This window comes from Schistocerca americana, chromosome 1 (genome assembly GCF_021461395.2).
Source record: "Schistocerca americana isolate TAMUIC-IGC-003095 chromosome 1, iqSchAmer2.1, whole genome shotgun sequence".
NCBI lineage: Eukaryota > Metazoa > Arthropoda > Insecta > Orthoptera > Acrididae > Schistocerca > Schistocerca americana.
The window spans coordinates 171648772-171666467 of NC_060119.1; positions in this window are offsets into that span (position 1 = coordinate 171648772).

A 17696-nucleotide genomic window follows, 5' to 3' on the forward strand; every position below is an offset into this window, starting at 1 on the left:
AAAGTCTCCTCACATCAATCAACAGGCTGTATTCTTATTGAAGGTAAAAACTTCTGGATGTTAGGGCACATATTTTTCTACATGGCGTATATTTTGATCCCTATGCTTGGATCTCCCTCAGAATCTTGTACTGTTCATGGTTAGCTGAACTCTGTCAAAGAGCAGCTTTTCAGTCTCTTATAAAAAGGAGTTTTCCTGTGCTTATTCCTGAAGAAGTGGCATTATTGGGTAAAATCCTTGTGGCTGTCATTGGTGGGCCATCATCAATAAATAATAATGGACTGTTCCTGCACTTATGCTGAAGAAGTGAAGTCACTGGGTAAACTTCCTGTGGCTACAACTCCTATGTTTAACTCTGTTGCTCAGACCAATAAGAAACTGGTAGCCAGGGTTGCAAAATTCATTCTCTCTCTCTGTCTGTGTGTGTGTGTGTGTGTGTGTGTGTGTGTGTGTGTGTGTGTGTGTGTGTGTGTTATATAATATGGGACAGGTTAACCTACAGCTATTAAAGGCAAACCATAATTGTGTCTTGATATGATGCTACAAGTAATATTACTTTTTTTTTTATTTAGTTGTGGTATGCTGCTGGTTAAATTGCTGTAAATATCCAATATGTAAATTCAAAAAATGAGAAGAATCATAAGGCATATAACATGAAGGAATGAGAAGAAACATAAGGCATGTAACATGATACTCAATCAACAATTTAGGTAAAAAGAAATGCTAGAAATGGAAAGAAAGGATTAACAAATATTTATGCTCAACACAATGGGGTTGAATATCTTCCTCATTAAGTACTAATTTTCTGTTGCGATTTCTGCAGTATTTTCTCATCACCAAGTTAATAGAACACTATAACCATCATAGTGCCTCAATCAAGTCTGGTTTTTGTATGTACCAAAATTGTCATATGGTGATAATGAAAAACTTATAGTAGAATTCGCAAACAAAGGGAAATGAGTTCATACTCATTTCGTGTGTCTGATGTGATGCACACACTGGCAGTCAATGAGTGCCCAGATATTTTACGACTTTGTTTCTAAGGTAACTGGCAGTGTGAACTTTAAAAAAATAAATAAATAAATCCACGTTACTTGGGAAATTGCCCTCCATAAAAGAAGTAAGAGAAATCATTTACAGAACACACTTACTTCAAGCATGATGCAGTAGAGAGTGGTCCAATAACAGATATTGCCAGATTTCTGGAGCACACAACTGAAATGACCAAACTTGCCCTTCTTTGCTTGGGTTGCCTTCATTTATGAATATTACTATTTATGTTAAATGATGTATGTTAAATATAATTTGTTTTAATCTCCTTTCAATAACAATGGATCTTTTCGCACAATTCAGCCATAAAATGAAATACAATATCCGACTGTCTGTTGAGTCTTCATCTGAGAAGTATACACTAAACATGACACAGCAAAAACAAATCTTGTAATAATTTTACAAAAAGATACAGCATCTAATGGCGCAGAAATAGTATTCTTCTATAAATTACTTACATACAAAAACTGAGTTTATTACATTCATAAAATTTAATTCGCAGGAAACAGCCATTTAGCTGAACAATTGTAGAAGATTGTTTCCCCATGTGAATATAAAAGCTACAAAATTTTATGTACAACTCTAACTTTTGAGTTTGAAATTTTTACTTTTGGTCAAGCACCAGCAATGAGATGCAGGAACTACAGCCTTACAAATTCCAAAAATATATTTATTTTTTTGACCTTTAGTCATTTTCAATACTAAATTGTCTACATGTTTTAATGAAAAATTCCGGTTGCAATATCTGCAATATTAGCAAACAAAATTACTTGTCTCTCTAACAATTGTGTACAAAAAATTAAGGAAAATTTGTTCATTGATTTTTCAATGTGAGTTCTCTTTAGACATAAGGACTCCATGTGATAAAAACATCAAAATATAATTCAGTTATTATGTAGTGATATATTTACTGTAGAATATTTCTCTAGTAAGTAAATTTACAGCTAATAGTTAAGGAAGACATTTCAAGATTTTCTTGAGTAACAAAACTTAGCAAAAATGTATTCATACGAATAAAAAGCATCCACATTAATACAATCCAACTGAAACATATCACCTACACCAATAACATTTCTAGCTTTTAAAACCAGAAATATATTTATCTATGATTACAAGAATAAAATGATAATGTGTGAACAGTGGCACAAGTGACAGGGCACTTTTACATAGTACACAAGAGCCTACACAAGAGGGATGTGAAAGATCCATGTTGGAAGTCAAAAGTAAGAAAGAGATAAAAAATGTTTAGCTGGCAAAGGTTCAAAGAAAGGGAGTACCTAGACAAAGACTAGCATTTATACGATATTTCATCTCCTACACATCCTAATTTTGTCTTCTCTTTTTCTCTTAATACTTCCCATTTTATATCTCCTCTTTCATTTGTTTCAAATATCTATCCACTTACAAATATTTACCATGCCATATACAGAGTGAACCAGAACTCCACTGACAAATTATCACAAGAATGAACCAAAACAAGAAAAAAGTCTAGTAAATCTCTAAAATGTGTATCTTAAGAGCTATGAGCACTCGTTCATCTTTGATACTATGAAATATCTAACTTCTACTGCAAGCTCTTTGCTTTCCATATTTTAGGAGGATGTAATATGGACCAAAACAAGGAAAAAATGCCCAGTAAGTATAGGCTCTAAAATACATACTTTATGCACAATGAGGACTAGTTCCGTAGAAGAGATGTGTTTCACAGCAGCATAGATGAACAAGTGTTCACACATATAATGGTATGCACAGCCCATGCTCCCCCCCCCCCCCTCCCTCTCTCTCTCTCTCTCTCTCTCTCTCTCTCTCACCCCTCCCCCTCTACTACTACCGTCTCTAAAAATATGAAAAGCAAAGAGCTTTCAGTACTAGAGATGTCTCTCACAGTAGTGAAGGTGAAGTAGAGCTGATAGCTATTAAGGTATACATTTAAGAGTCTCTGTTTACTGGACTTGTTTCTTGTTTGGTCCCTCTGAAACTTTATCAATGGACTTCTGGTTCACTCTGTGTATGTTTATTTTTACACTTTGTTCTTAAATTATACACTTTTCTTTTATTCCAGTTACTTCATTTCTATATACACTTTTTCTTTATTTTCTTGGTTATTTTTATATCACTGTTTTGTTTCTGATGTTCGTTTCCACCTGAACATACTGCGGGTTGTCCCCTTTCAACATAGCTATGCACAAAGCCTACAGCACCACCAAACAAATATGATGGCATAGTGGTTAGGAAACTGAATTTTCATTGAGGGAGAACACCAATAGAATTAATCTCATCTTAACATGACGGTCATCAATGGCAGAGTACTAGCTCATTTGGACATAGTCAAAGAATGGGATTTCCTATGGCATTATAGAACAAATCACATGAAAAGTTACGGAAAGTATGGGAAACGTCACTCAGGATCTCAAGATGAGGCCAATGTTATAAATAATCATATGTACAAGTCAATTTTCATATCCTTTATTACTGTCATAAACAACTTCAAGCAAATGAAGAAACAATTAAAATTAAAAACACGAATTTTCACCTAGAAATACATTTTTCTGAATAGAAACATGTGAGGACCTAACCTCCCTTTTGCAATCTGTGCTCCTTGAGTCTTAATCATCTTTTCCTACTCCCTACCTGAAATCATCAAAAATGTTGCACCGATGCATAGTACACTCATGTGGTCACTATACCCCTCTTCCCCTCACAATTCCCTCATATGTTTTTAATAAGAAATATGGCAAAGTTTGTGACTGTTTGGATAAAGAAGATTATAATTCTTGTAGTATGAAACAAACTCTGAAGTGCAATGTGCTTTTACTTTCAGACAGTCATGGAAGAAATCTCGCGGAAATCCTAAATGACACGAGCAATCATCTTCAAGTGAGTAGTGTTTTGAAACCCGGCGCGAAAACAAAAAACATCATAGAAGATGCCGACCTAATAGGAAAAATGCTTAGTAGCAACGACTTTATATTTTGTGTAAGTGGTGCAAATGACGTGGGAAGAAATGAAGCTGATATCTGCATTGAAGCCCTGAAGAACTTCCTTGAAAAAAATAAGCAGAAAAATACAATTGTCGCTACTGTTCCGCATCGGCACGATCTGATCTACAACTCGTGCATAAACAAGGAAATACGAAAAAACGAAAATTAGAATTAAGACACTATGTTCAAACTATGGAAATTGTTCTCTTCTAGATATAGGAAAGTTGGATAGAGGTCAATTAAATTATGCAGGTAAACGCTATTTGTGTGAAAAATTAAATTTAATCATAAAAGAAAGAATCGAACTGAAAAACTTAATATATAAAAACAGTTTGTTCAGAACTGAAAGACGTCTGACAGAAACTTTTTTAGACTAACTCAGCCTTCACCATACATATGTGAAGGCGAAGTACTTGACAATATCGCAAATCTCAGTAAAATGAAAATAATATCGCAAAATGTCCAGTATATTACCAATAAAATTAAACAAATTGACGAATTTCTAAGTGTTAGTAGCCCTCATATTTACCTTGTGAATGAACTAGGGTGCAAAACTGAAGAATTATGCAGCATTAATTTAAGTAGTTATAAAATTGTCAGTGTCTATTGTAGGGAACAACATAAAGGTGGTGGTGCTGGTATTTATGTCAAAAATAATGTCCAATGCGAAAAAAATTGATTGGATAGATAAACTTTCATGTGAGATGGTCTTTGAAATAGCTGTCATATGAATAAAGCTCAGATATAGCAGTTTAATAATAGCTAGCCTGTACAGATCCCTTAACAGTAACATGGAAGAATTCTTTTGCCATTTAGAGGAACTAATTGATAAACTCTCACCTCATAAAAAAAGAGACTATAATAGTAGGGGATGTGAACATTGACTCCTTAACTAATAGTGTAAGGTACCTTAGATATATTGATATATTACAGTCCTATAATTACAACAACGTGAATTCAACACCAACAAGAATTACAGGTGTCTGTCAGACATGTATTGACCATGTTATTACAAACTTAAATAAGGAGGACCTTGTAGTTGGAACTGTTGAGAACCACATTTCGGATCATAGTGCATTAGTCTTAGAGCTTCACACTGACAAAGAAATAGTATCTCATAAGTAACAATTTACTTATAAAAGAAAGCTTGACTATCATGCATTAAAGGAAAAACTGGCACACATAAACTGGTATCAGGTAGGCCTATATGCAACAGAAGACATTAATGAAAAGTGGGAAATATTTTATACAACATTAACCCATTGTCTAAATCAAGTATGCCCAACTGACAGTTCCAGGAATCTTAAACTCCCCCATAAGGTGATGAAATTAAAGAATGACATGAATGATCTATATATTCTTTTTAAAGACACCAAACTGCAGTACTCTCAGTCTAAATACAAAGCCTGTAGAAAAGCCTATAGGGAAGCACTTAAGACATTAAAGGCACAGAAGTATGCAGAACAGATGAGTCAATCCTGTAATGCTAGCAAAACAGCGTGGAATATAGTAATGAAGGAAAGTGGGGGGAATGACAAGGCATTGTGTAACAACATAATAATAAGGGGCAATGAAAAGTTGGTTAATGACCCAAAAGAAGTATGTGAGAGATTCATAGATCAATTTAGTAAGATGAGTAAGGAGGATGTGATCAACCCACCACAGGTGCTAAATCCCAGTAATGTCAGTAATTCGTTCTTCCTTAGGTGTGTTACAGAACAGGAAATCCTGAGAACCATTTCCAACTTAAAAGCAAGTACATCCAGTGGCTGGGATGACATCTCAGCCAAATTTCTGAAATAATGCAGTAATGAGTTAATGAAGCCACTGCAACATTTAATAAACAGCTCTTTCAGTCAGGGGTCATTTCCTGTCTTGTTAAAAGTCACTGAAATAAGGCCAATGCATAAAAAGGGAAAACTACTGATGTACAAAATTATAGGCCTATTTCATTGACATCAGAACTTAGTAAGTTGTTGGAAAGGCTATTTCTTGATCAAATGGAATCATTTTTCTCTAAGTACAATATATTAAAAAGTTCTCAACATGGTTTCAGTAAGGGCAAGTCTACAATAACAGCCATAGCCACAATTATTCAAGCAGTATTAAATAAACTTGATGATGGAAACAAAGTTATTGGCACCTTTCTAGACCTATCTAAGGCTTTTGATACTGTAAATCACTCCATTCTTCTACATAAGTTAGAAACTTATGGGGTCAGAGGAGTGGCATTAGATTTGTTAAGATCGTACCTTGCTGACAGGTGTTAAGTTGTATCATACAACCGGAGGATTTACACAAACAGTAAAATCATCTTATAAAATTCTTAACTGTGGAGTCCCTCAGGGAAGTATTATTGGGCCTTTTCTGTTCATTGTGTACATCAATGATATAATAATTCCAAAAAATGCAGACCTTGTGAATTATGCTGATGACACCTTCTTCATAAGCTGGGGCCCTACAAAACAGCTAGCAGTGCAAAATAATATGAAGAACACCAGCCTCATCACAGAATATATGACTAAAAATAAATTGGCACTAAATAAGGAAAAGATAATTCTAATGGAGTTTATGCTAAATTACAAATCAAGACAAGTGGATACTGAGCCAGAGTTATCAATTGAAACAATTGATAAACATAAATTCCTGGGTATTATAGCTGATGAACATCTTACATGGAAGGAGCACATCAGCTACATGTGTAAAAAAATCTCGTGTAATACCTACCTGCTAAAACGCCTTTCTAGCATAATAGCGTCACCAGTCTTAAGACAAATCCATTTTGGTATAATACACTCCCGCCTATAATATGGCATTGAGATTTAGGGCGGGGCACCAACGGTATACATGGATATGGCTTTTAGAGCCCAGAAGAGAGCAATTAGGATATTAGCGAATATTAGTAAACGTCAATGCTGTAGAGAATACTTCATTAAGTATAATATACCAACAGTGTATTCATTATATGTTCTAAGGACTATACTGTTTGTAAAAGAAAATATGGAGCACAGTATAATAAATAGTTATATCCATAGTTATAATACAAGGAAGAAAGAGGATTACCACATAAAATTCAGAAATAAAAAAGCAACTGATCATAATCCATTTTCTGCTGGAAGATTTTTTTTTTTACAACAGACTGCCAAATACCATAAAAAGTTAAAAGGAAACACATTTAAAATAAAATTAAAGCAGCTGTTAATTGCTAAATGTTTGTACTCCATCAAGGATTTTTAATGTTGAACGTACTTTATTTCTACTACTAAACTATTATTATTGTTCATGTATGTACTGACAGACTGACTATGTCCACGACTGTAAAAGTTATTATGGACAAATAAACCATTGTTGTTATATTATTATTATGAATGAACCAGCTGGAACTGTGCGTCCCAGGAGAACTTTTTTGTCCTAGCAACCCTTATTGTTAGAGGGTCTGCACAACTGACACGCAAGGTGGGTTGCCGACCCCCTTTCAGGAGCGCGGAGAGAAACATCGCCAGTGGGCAGAAACAATAACAGACTTTCCAAATAAACATGGAACTACATCACCAGACAACATGTGACAGTGTTACACCAATCGAAACTTATATGAATCATGTAGCGTTCTGCCGACCTGGCTTTATAAGCACGGTTAGACCATCAGACTAGCAGTGTTTACCAACCGCTTGGAACAGCTACGGCCAAGACTTATGCCGGCCCTAGCATTGTATTCACTCGCCGTAGCACTGTAGTAGCACATTGTATTTTTTAGTGTAGATTTTGGTCAGTATTTTCTTCCATTGTCTAGTTTCCTTATCTGGTTTGCCTCCGCAAGAGTTGTGAGGTTTCTTTCTGTTTGTTCTTGTGTTTAACACTTAGTGTATGACAAGAAGGCGTTTTTCTTTAGTTATAATAAAGTGTGTTCACACTGACTGTTAGTTCTTTCCTGCCAACCGCAGGACACTGCCACTACCACTTATGAATCAGGCTAAGGTATGGAAATAACATTACTACAACATTACCATAGTTTTACATGATTTTACTTGGGAAAGAAGCTACGTAATTTACACTTTCATACAATTACCAGATTATATTCCACCTAAAATGTTGGATAATGTAGTTCTTAATCAATCAGATAATACTAGAAATCTATTACCAACTGTAGAACCACCATGCATGAGAAGATATACTTCTCATTAGGATGGATCAAATTTGATAAGGAATCATTGCTGCCTGAAATCATCTTAGTAAGTTTGTGACTAACAGAAGTGATTGGCAGTAGCAGTCTTTTTACCACTTTTCTAGTATCATTTTTACACAAGGAAAACTCATAGAATTGCCAAAAGTGTTTGTAGTTTTAGAGAAAGTGTCATTTTCAGTGCAGATATAAAAAACAAACCTGACAAATTTTGCATAAAACTGTTTATCCTATGTGATTCAACAACAGGATATGTTTTGCACACTGAATTTTACACACATAAATGGCAAGGGTTTCATGGGTAACAAAAATTTAATTTTCAATATTTAAGGGGGCTTGCATGTGAATAACTGTCAGTACAATCGATTTTTACACTTATGTCTTAAGAAATTTTCTGTTGTTTTCTGAACTAGAAAAAGTTTACTTTCAGGAAAATGGAGCACAGAAAGTACCAAAATTAAAGGAATTTAAAAGTGGCAGCACGCATCACGACATTCCCACGGCACATGATCAGCTCTGTTAAAAATAAAGTTTTGCTCCCATTTGTTTCTTTTTTATGCCTTTTTGGTCCCTTAAGTTGGCTAACCTGTGAAAGCTTTATAGTTAGTTTTTGTTTCTACAGAGAGTTTAGTCAGTTTTCTGTTTTTTTGGTGCAAATATTTTGTTTACAGCGAAGTAATTGTGTGCATGTGTTTCTCATTCCACTTGAAAGCAATGGGAAGAATTAAGAAGTTCGGTGTTAAACAACGAAAATTTTATGGAAATCGGTTCACCAAACAGATTAGCTCCGCTAATACTGAAATACAATGTGATACAACACTTAAAAATCAGTTTCAACTATTCCAAGTGCTTCAAAGTTAAAACTGAAATATTTGGACAATGTGCTTGGCAATATTAATGCTGATAATATAGACACGCCAACTATTGATTCAGGTTGTGTTATTGTTCAACTCTCTGCTTTATCTGAACTAATAAATAAAGCTTTGCAGTGTAAGGAATGCGGCAATAGTGGCGTGAAGGTAGTTGAGGAGATACGTGCTAGAAGAGGTTGTGCATCAAAATTAAGAATTGTTTGTAATTTTTGTGATTTAAGTAAATTCAGCTATACTTGTGGCATAACTAAACAGAGAGTGTATAACACAAATATTAAACTTGATTATGCTATGAGGTGTAGAGGCAAAGGATACAGAAGTCCAGAAATTTTCTGTGCTCTTATGGACTTACCTCCCCCTACAAAGTTTGACAGGTACAATAAAATTATTCTACAGACTCTGAAAGAAGTAGCAAATGATAGTATGAAAAATGCTGTTCAGGAAAGTGTAGACATGAATGGCAGTAATACATGTATGTCTGCACCTCTGGATGCATCCTGGGAGCGAAGAGGCCATAGTTCCCTAAAAGGTGTAGTGACAGGTACCTCCTTGGACAATGGAATATATTACCAAGTACTGTCGTGGCTGTACTAGTGGAACTGGAAATCATAAATGTTTGATTAATTTTAGTGGTTATAGTGGAGGGATGGAATCTGAAGATGTTGTGAAGATATTTCTCACGTCCGTGGAGAAATATGGTGTGATGTACACATCTTAACTGGGAGATGGAGACTCTAAAGGATACCAAGGAGTTTGTGAATCCAAACCTTACGCTGACATAAAAATTGAAAAAATAGAATGTGTTAGCATGTCCATAATAGGTTAGGTACAAGATTGAGGAATCTGTAGAGCAATTTGAAGGGAAAGAAATTAATTGATGGTAAGTGCATTAATGGACGTAGTCGGCTTACAGACAAAGAAATAGACAGGTTGCAGCATTATTATGGACAAGCCACATGACAAAATAAATGACCTTGAGGGAATGAAAAAGACAGTATGGGTTACCTTCTTTCATAAATTCTCCACAGATGGCAACCCATGTCATGCACTCTGCCCCACCTGGCAGCGATTCATGGTGTGGCTACCAGAGGGCTGTTACTCAAGATGAGACCTACAGCCATAAACATTCTTTGCCATTTGCTGTAATGGAAGTTATGAAACATAGTATATGGGGATCTTAGTGACACAAGATTATTAGAGAAATGTTTACACGGCAGGACTCAAAATCCAAATGAAAGTTTCAACAACTGTATATGGAAACGGACACCAAAAACTGTTCTAGTAGGACTAAATACTTTGAAAATAGGTGTGCTAGATGCTGTTCTATATTTCAATGACGGTGGAGTATCAAAGCTTAATGTTGTGGAACTGATGGGAATGCCTTGTGGACTAATTGTGCAGTGTCAAGGCACAATGTTGTGGAACTGTTGGAAGTGCCTGATGGACTAAATATGCATAGAGCTCGTAACAGCCACTGACCGAAGGAGGCTCTTCGACGCAGAAAAATCAGTGTTGGCAGCCACCAAACAAGCAAGAATAAGAGGAAAAAGTTTGAAAAAGAGAAGGGAGGAAGAGCAACACAGAAACAAGATGAATATGGACATGGGATGCATTCATGCAAGCTTAATAGAAAAAGCAACTTTTAGCTTTAACTTGAATTTCCTGGAAGTTAAATTATTTCATGTTATGATACACTTTGGCTAAAAACTATCAAAGATAGAGAGCTGAAATTTTGTATATTGTCTTAAAACTAAAAAGTAGACTGCCCTTATGACTTAACTTTGAAAATAAAATGCTTTTTTGAAGAAAAACCCTGAATTCATTTCCAAAATTTTTGATAATCATGCTTAAAAAATTTTGTACCACAATTTATGACAGCACCACCTTTTCAGTAGTCTGCTTTAAAGGTAATAGTGTAAAGAACTTACAGGAAAAAATAAACCTTCTATTTTGTTTGCATTTTGAATAATGTGTACATATTACATACATAAATAATTAGCAAGGTTTATTTCACTTGCAACAAAAAAATACAATTAAAAAAAAGTGTGAGAGCTTAAGCTGTGGTTCATACATAAAAATGATGTGAAAAGATGTTTTGAAAGATGGTAAGCATTATATAGGCTTACAAATCTTATTCTTTGAGTTACATGGTTTATAAAACTGACAATTTTTTCAAGGTTTCCCCTGGTATTCACGGGCCAGTCCCCTTAATATAATTACTGACCAAATTTAAAATGCTGTCACAATCTGCTCACTATGAGGTATAATTCTGGCTTAAAGGTTTAACACATTAACACAAGTATTAAAATTAAAAGCTGCGTATATATCTTGAGGCAGCGTAACTTGTGGCGTGCAAATTACCCTGATTATATTCATCCAGTATATGAGAATTTGTTGACTTAGCAACTTCCAAAAATCTTTATACGTAATTTCAAACATAGTCAAAACTTTTTTTTTTTAATTTGATATGAACATAAAATAAAGAAAAGAAAAAAGGTTTATCGCTTGCTACATTTTTCTCTGTTCACACAGCCAAATTTCAGCATCGGGCATGACATTTTAATTTATTATATTTTTACTACTAATCCTATTCACAACTGATTTTGTCGACAGTATCCACATAATCTACTCAATTTACCTGCAAAATTATATCACTGTACAGCAATTTGTATAAAAAATATGAGGTCATAAACACCTAAATGCTTGAAAAACTACAATGTCATCAGCCATACACATTTTACATGCTTAATGTCAAATGTTTAACACGTTAAAACCATACTTCAAGTATTCATAAGTTTGAAGCTGTTTTATATATTAGATTTTGAGTCTGAAGGAGCAGGGGGGGGGGGGGGGGGGGTACATTACCCTTTGAAGAGAAGGTAAACAAAACGGAAGAAGAAATTGTTTTTCTGCCTTTTTATAATGGCATCTGTGAATGCTTTCATCTTGTATCAAATAACAAGAAATAATCAGGACACAGGTTGCCATACAAAAAATTTTCTTTATAGCTATGGGAGGAGTTTCCAAGTAAAATAAGAACACAACAACAGGTAGTAACTTCCAAAATGTGTCTTGCAAAAAGGCTGTATGCTGGCAGAATTTCTTTCATGGATATGAAGACACACCCACAAATGTGCAAAGCTCATAAAGGGTGGTGCAGGGAAATGGGAAATTACTCTTGTCACCACTGTAACACAGGCAGTTGTTCAGAAATAATGAGAAACAGTTGTGAACGCGATTTGATTAGTAATCTTGCAGCACTGAGGTGGTACGGAATGTGCTGTCGCTGTTAGAGCCTTTCACAAGCAGGGCAATAGTGTGACTGCTGCACAAAAGGTATTTTGAGAGCATTACCAGCTAGCTCATGGTTTTATCCCACCTGCTGATGCGAATACAATGTGGTGGCATAATTTTGAAGAAACTGGTTCAGCCTTGAAAACATAGCCTTCAGGCAGTGTTCAAATGGTATATACTCAGAGAACATTGCAGCCTTTCAAGTTTCCACCATGAGGAGCCCTCGATGCTCCATTTGACAACATGCATCAGGACTAGAGATTGGGCAACAAAGCATACAAAGAATATTGCACGACTTAACATACCATCCTTATACATTACAGATTGTGCAACAACTAAATCCCTGATAACCTGTGTCACACAGGAAGTTTAGCGAAAAGGTGTAGGTTAAAATGAATGAGGATGTCAATTTCATTAACAACATACGGACATCAGCTAAAGCCTACTTCCATCTTAAAAGATGTGTTAAGAAACAAAACTTCCATTACTGAGCACAGGAAAATCCTTACAGGTTTCACAGGCGTCCATTACACAGTTCCAAGTTACAGCATGGTGTACCATGTAATATGGTGGTGTTACTGGCCCTTGATTTTGTAATCATGAGGGTGGTACTGCAACAACAGTAACATCTGCTTGGTGTGTTCATGTGAAGAAAAAACCATTGCCAATCCCAAAACAAGCTAGACTGAGCATTCTGGAGTATCCATAGCAGGCTATTACAATATGAAAAACAAAATGGAGTAAATCTTTCTGATATCTTCTTTAAGAAGTAAAGAGACAGTTTGTGACACACTGTAGCGAAAACGTAAGTAGTATACTGTTTACATCCACTTTCATCAAATCTCTGTTTAGTTTTGAAAATTATGTTACTTCAAAATCTCCCCTTTCCCTGTGTCACCCTGCACACGAAGAGGCCAATGTTGAGGTGTCCCGATTGTGATATTTTACCATGAAAGGCTAAATTATTGTTACATTTATGAACAAGCATTTTCACAAATTATTTCCAACTGAAATTTTATTTTAATTTAAATACAAGAGTTGGCCCCCCCATGAACCATGGACCTTGCCGTTGGTGGGGAGGCTTGCATGCCTCAGCGATACAGATGGCCGTACCGTAGGTGCAACCACAACGGAGGGGTATCTGTTGAGAGGCCAGACAAACATGTGGTTCCTGAAGAGGGGCAGCAGCCTTTCCAGTAGTTGCAGGGGCAACAGTCTGGATGATTGACTGATCTGGCCTTGTAACATTAACCAAAACGGCCTTGCTGTGCTGGTACTGCGAACGGCTGAAAGCAAGGGGAAACTACAGCCGTAATTTCTCCCGAGGACATGCAGCTTTACTGTATGATTAAATGATGATGGCGTCCTCTTGGGTAAAATATTACGGAGGTAAAATAGTCCCCCATTCGGATCTCCGGGCGGGAACTACTCAAGAGGACGTCGTTATCAGGAGAAAGAAAACTGGCATTCTACGGATCGGAGCGTGGAATGTCAGATCCCTTAATCGGGCAGGTAGGTTAGAAAATTTAAAAAGGGAAATGGATAGGTTAAAGTTAGATATAGTGGGAATTAGTGAAGTTCGGTGGCAGGAGGAACAAGACTTTTGGTCAGGTGATTACAGGGTTATAAATACAAAATCAAATAGGGGTAATGCAGGAGTAGGTTTAATAATGAATAAAAAAATAGGAGTGCGGGTTAGCTACTACAAACAGCATAGTGAACGCATTATTGTGGCCAAGATAGACACAAAGCCCATGCCTACTACAGTAGTACAAGTTTATATGCCAACTAGCTCTGCAGATGATGAAGAAATTGATGAAATGTATGACGAGATAAAAGAAATTATTCAGGTAGTGAAGGGAGACGAAAATTTAATAGTCATGGGTGACTGGAATTCGTCAGTAGGAAAAGGGAGAGAAGGAAACATAGTAGGTGAATATGGATTGGGGGGAAGAAATGAAAGAGGAAGCCGCCTTGTAGAATTTTGCACAGAGCATAACTTAATCATAGCTAACACTTGGCTCAAGAATCATGAAAGAAGGTTGTATACCTGGAAGAATCCTGGAGATACTAAAAGGTATCAGATAGATTACATAATGGTAAGACAGAGATTTAGGAACCAGGTTTTAAATTGTAAGACATTTCCAGGGGCAGATGTGGATTCTGACCACAATCTATTGGTTATGAACTGCAGATTGAAACTGAAGAAACTGCAAAAAGGTGGGAATTTAAGGAGATGGGACCTGGATAAACTGAAAGAACCAGAGGTTGTACAGAGTTTCAGGGAGAGCATAAGGGAACAATTGACAGGAATGGGGGAAAGAAATACAGTAGAAGAAGAATGGGTAGCTCTGAGGGATGAAGTAGTGAAGGCAGCAGACGATCAAGTAGGTAAAAAGACGAGGGCTAATAGAAATCCTTGGGTAACAGAAGAAATATTGAATTTAATTGATGAAAGGAGAAAATATAAAAATGCACTAAATGAAGCAGGCAAAAAAGAATACAAACGTCTCAAAAATGAGATCGGCAGGAAGTGCAAAATGGCTAAGCAGGGATGGCTAGAGGACAAATGTAAGGATGTAGAGGCTTGTCTCACTAGGGATAAGATAGATACTGCCTACAGGAAAATTAAAGAGACCTTTGGAGAGAAGAGAACCACTTGTATGAATATCAAGAGCTCAGATGGCAACCCAGTTCTAAGCAAAGAAGGGAAGGCAGAAATGTGGAAGGAGTATATAGAGGGTTTATACAAGGGCGATGTACTTGAGGACAATATTATGGAAATGGAAGAGGATGTAGATGAAGATGAAATGGGAGATAAGATACTGCGTGAAGAGTTTGACAGAGCACTGAAAGACCTGAGTCGAAACAAGGCCCCGGGAGTAGACAACATTCCGTTAGAACTAATGATGGCCTTGGGAGAGCCAGTCATGACAAAACTCTACCATCTGGTGAGCAAGATGTATGAGACAGGCGAAATACCCACAGACATCAAGAAGAATATAATAATTCCAATCCCAAAGAAAGCAGGTGTTGACAGATGTGAAAATTACCGAACTATCAGTTTAATAAGTCACAGCTGCAAAATATTAACGCGAATTCTTTACAGACGAATGGAAAAACTGGTAGAAGCGGACCTCGGGGAAGATCAGTTTGGATTCCGTAGAAATGTTGGAACACGTGAGGCAATACTAACCTTACGACTTATCTTAGAAGAAAGATTAAGAAAAGGCAAACCCACGTTACTAGCATTTGTAGACTTAGAGAAAGCTTTTGACAACGTTAACTGGAATACTCTCTTTCAAATTCTGAAAGTGGCAGGGGTAAAATACAAAGAGCGAAAGGCTATTTACAATTTGACAGAAACCAGATGGCAGTTATAAGAGTCGAGGGGCATGAAAGGGAAGCAGTGGTTGGGAAGGGAGTGAAACAGGGTTGTAGCCTCTCCCCGATGTTATTCAATCTGTATATTGAGCAAGCAGTAAAGGAAACAAAAGAAAAATTCGGAGTAGGTATTAAAATTCATGGAGAAGAAGTAAAAACTTTGAGGTTCGCCGAAGACATTGTAATTCTGTCAGAGACAGCAAAGGACTTGGAAGAGCAGTTGAACGGAATGGACAGTGTCTTGAAAGGAGGATATAAGATGAACGTCAACAAAAGCAAAACGAGGATAGTGGAATGTAGTCAAATTAAATCGGGTGATGCTGAGGGGATTAGATTAGGAAATGAGACACTTAAAGTAGTAAAGGAGTTTTGCTATTTAGGGAGTAAAATAACCGATGATGGTCGAAGTAGAGAGGATATAAAATGTAGACTGGCAATGGCAAGGAAATCGTTTCTGAAGAAGAGAAATTTTTTAACATCGAGTATAGATTTAAGTGTCAGGAAGTCGTTTCTGAAAGTATTTGTATGGAGTGTAGCCACGTATGGAAGTGAAACATGGACGATAACCAGTTTGGACAAGAAGAGAATAGAAGCTTTCGAAATGTGGTGCTACAGAAGAATGCTGAAGATAAGGTGGGTAGATCACGTAACTAATGAGGAGGTATTGAATAGGATTGGGGAGAAGAGAAGTTTGTGGCACAACTTGACTAGAAGAAGGGATTGGTTGGTAGGACATGTTTTGAGGCATCAAGGGATCACAAATTTAGCATTGGAGGGCAGCGTGGAGGGTAAAAATCGTAGAGGGAGACCAAGAGATCAATACACTAAGCAGATGCAGAAGGATGTAGGTTGCAGTAGGTACTGGGAGATGAAGAAGCTTGCACAGGATAGAGTAGCATGGAGAGCTGCATCAAACCAGTCTCAGGACTGAAGACCACAACAACAACAACAACAACAAGAGTTGGACAAACACATGGAAACACCAAGACACATGAGTGCTTTAACATAAATGCAGTGGCTAGCCAAGCTTGCAGGTTGCACTGTTGTATTTGACCATGAAGAGTACCTGTACATTGCAAGTGTCATTCATGGCCAGAACAATGTTCTGTATAGTTGCGAGTGGATTACATTGGGGCTAAGTGAATTTGAATGTGGACAAGTTGTTGGTGCTTCTGCAACCGATGGAGCCAACATGTTTTGTGTTTCAAGGATCACCATAGCGAAAATTTATACTGTACGCACGGGAAGTGGAAAAAAGTTATCTGCTAAGTTACAATGCCGATGAAAGAGTGTATTGAGCGATTGTAACAAATAGTCACTGGAGAGAATTGTGACAAAAGATAAGAGGACGACAGCTGCAAAAGTACTGCAGAACCAAATATTGCAATCGCAAAAACCTGTCGGCGCAAAAATGTGAAGGGAGTTCCATAAGCAGGGATTTTCAGGACAAACTGGAATGCCAAAACCACTCATCAGTGATGCAAATGCCCATAGCACAAAAAAAGTGATGCTGAAGCCATAAAATGTGGACTGTGGGGCAATGGAAGAAAGTCATTTGGTCGTATGAGTCTTTTTTGACACTGTTTCCAACTTCTGGTGAAATTTAACCCCAAGAGTGAAAGATGGTGGGCGTTCGGCAATGATATGGGCAGCCATAGTGTGTTGTTCCATGGGTCCCCTGATTACTGTGCAAGGTTGCATTACTGACAAGGGTTATGTGGACATTTTGGTGAATCAGGCACACACCTTGTTATAATGTTTGTTTCCCAGTGAGGATGATGCTATGTTCCAATAGGATTGGGCCTCTGTTCGCACAGCTTGCATTGCCCAAGACTGGCTTTGTGAGTATGAAAATGAACTGTCACAACTCCTCTGGTCACAACACTTGATCAGATCTCAATATAATTGAAGCTTTGTAATCTACTTTGGAGAAAA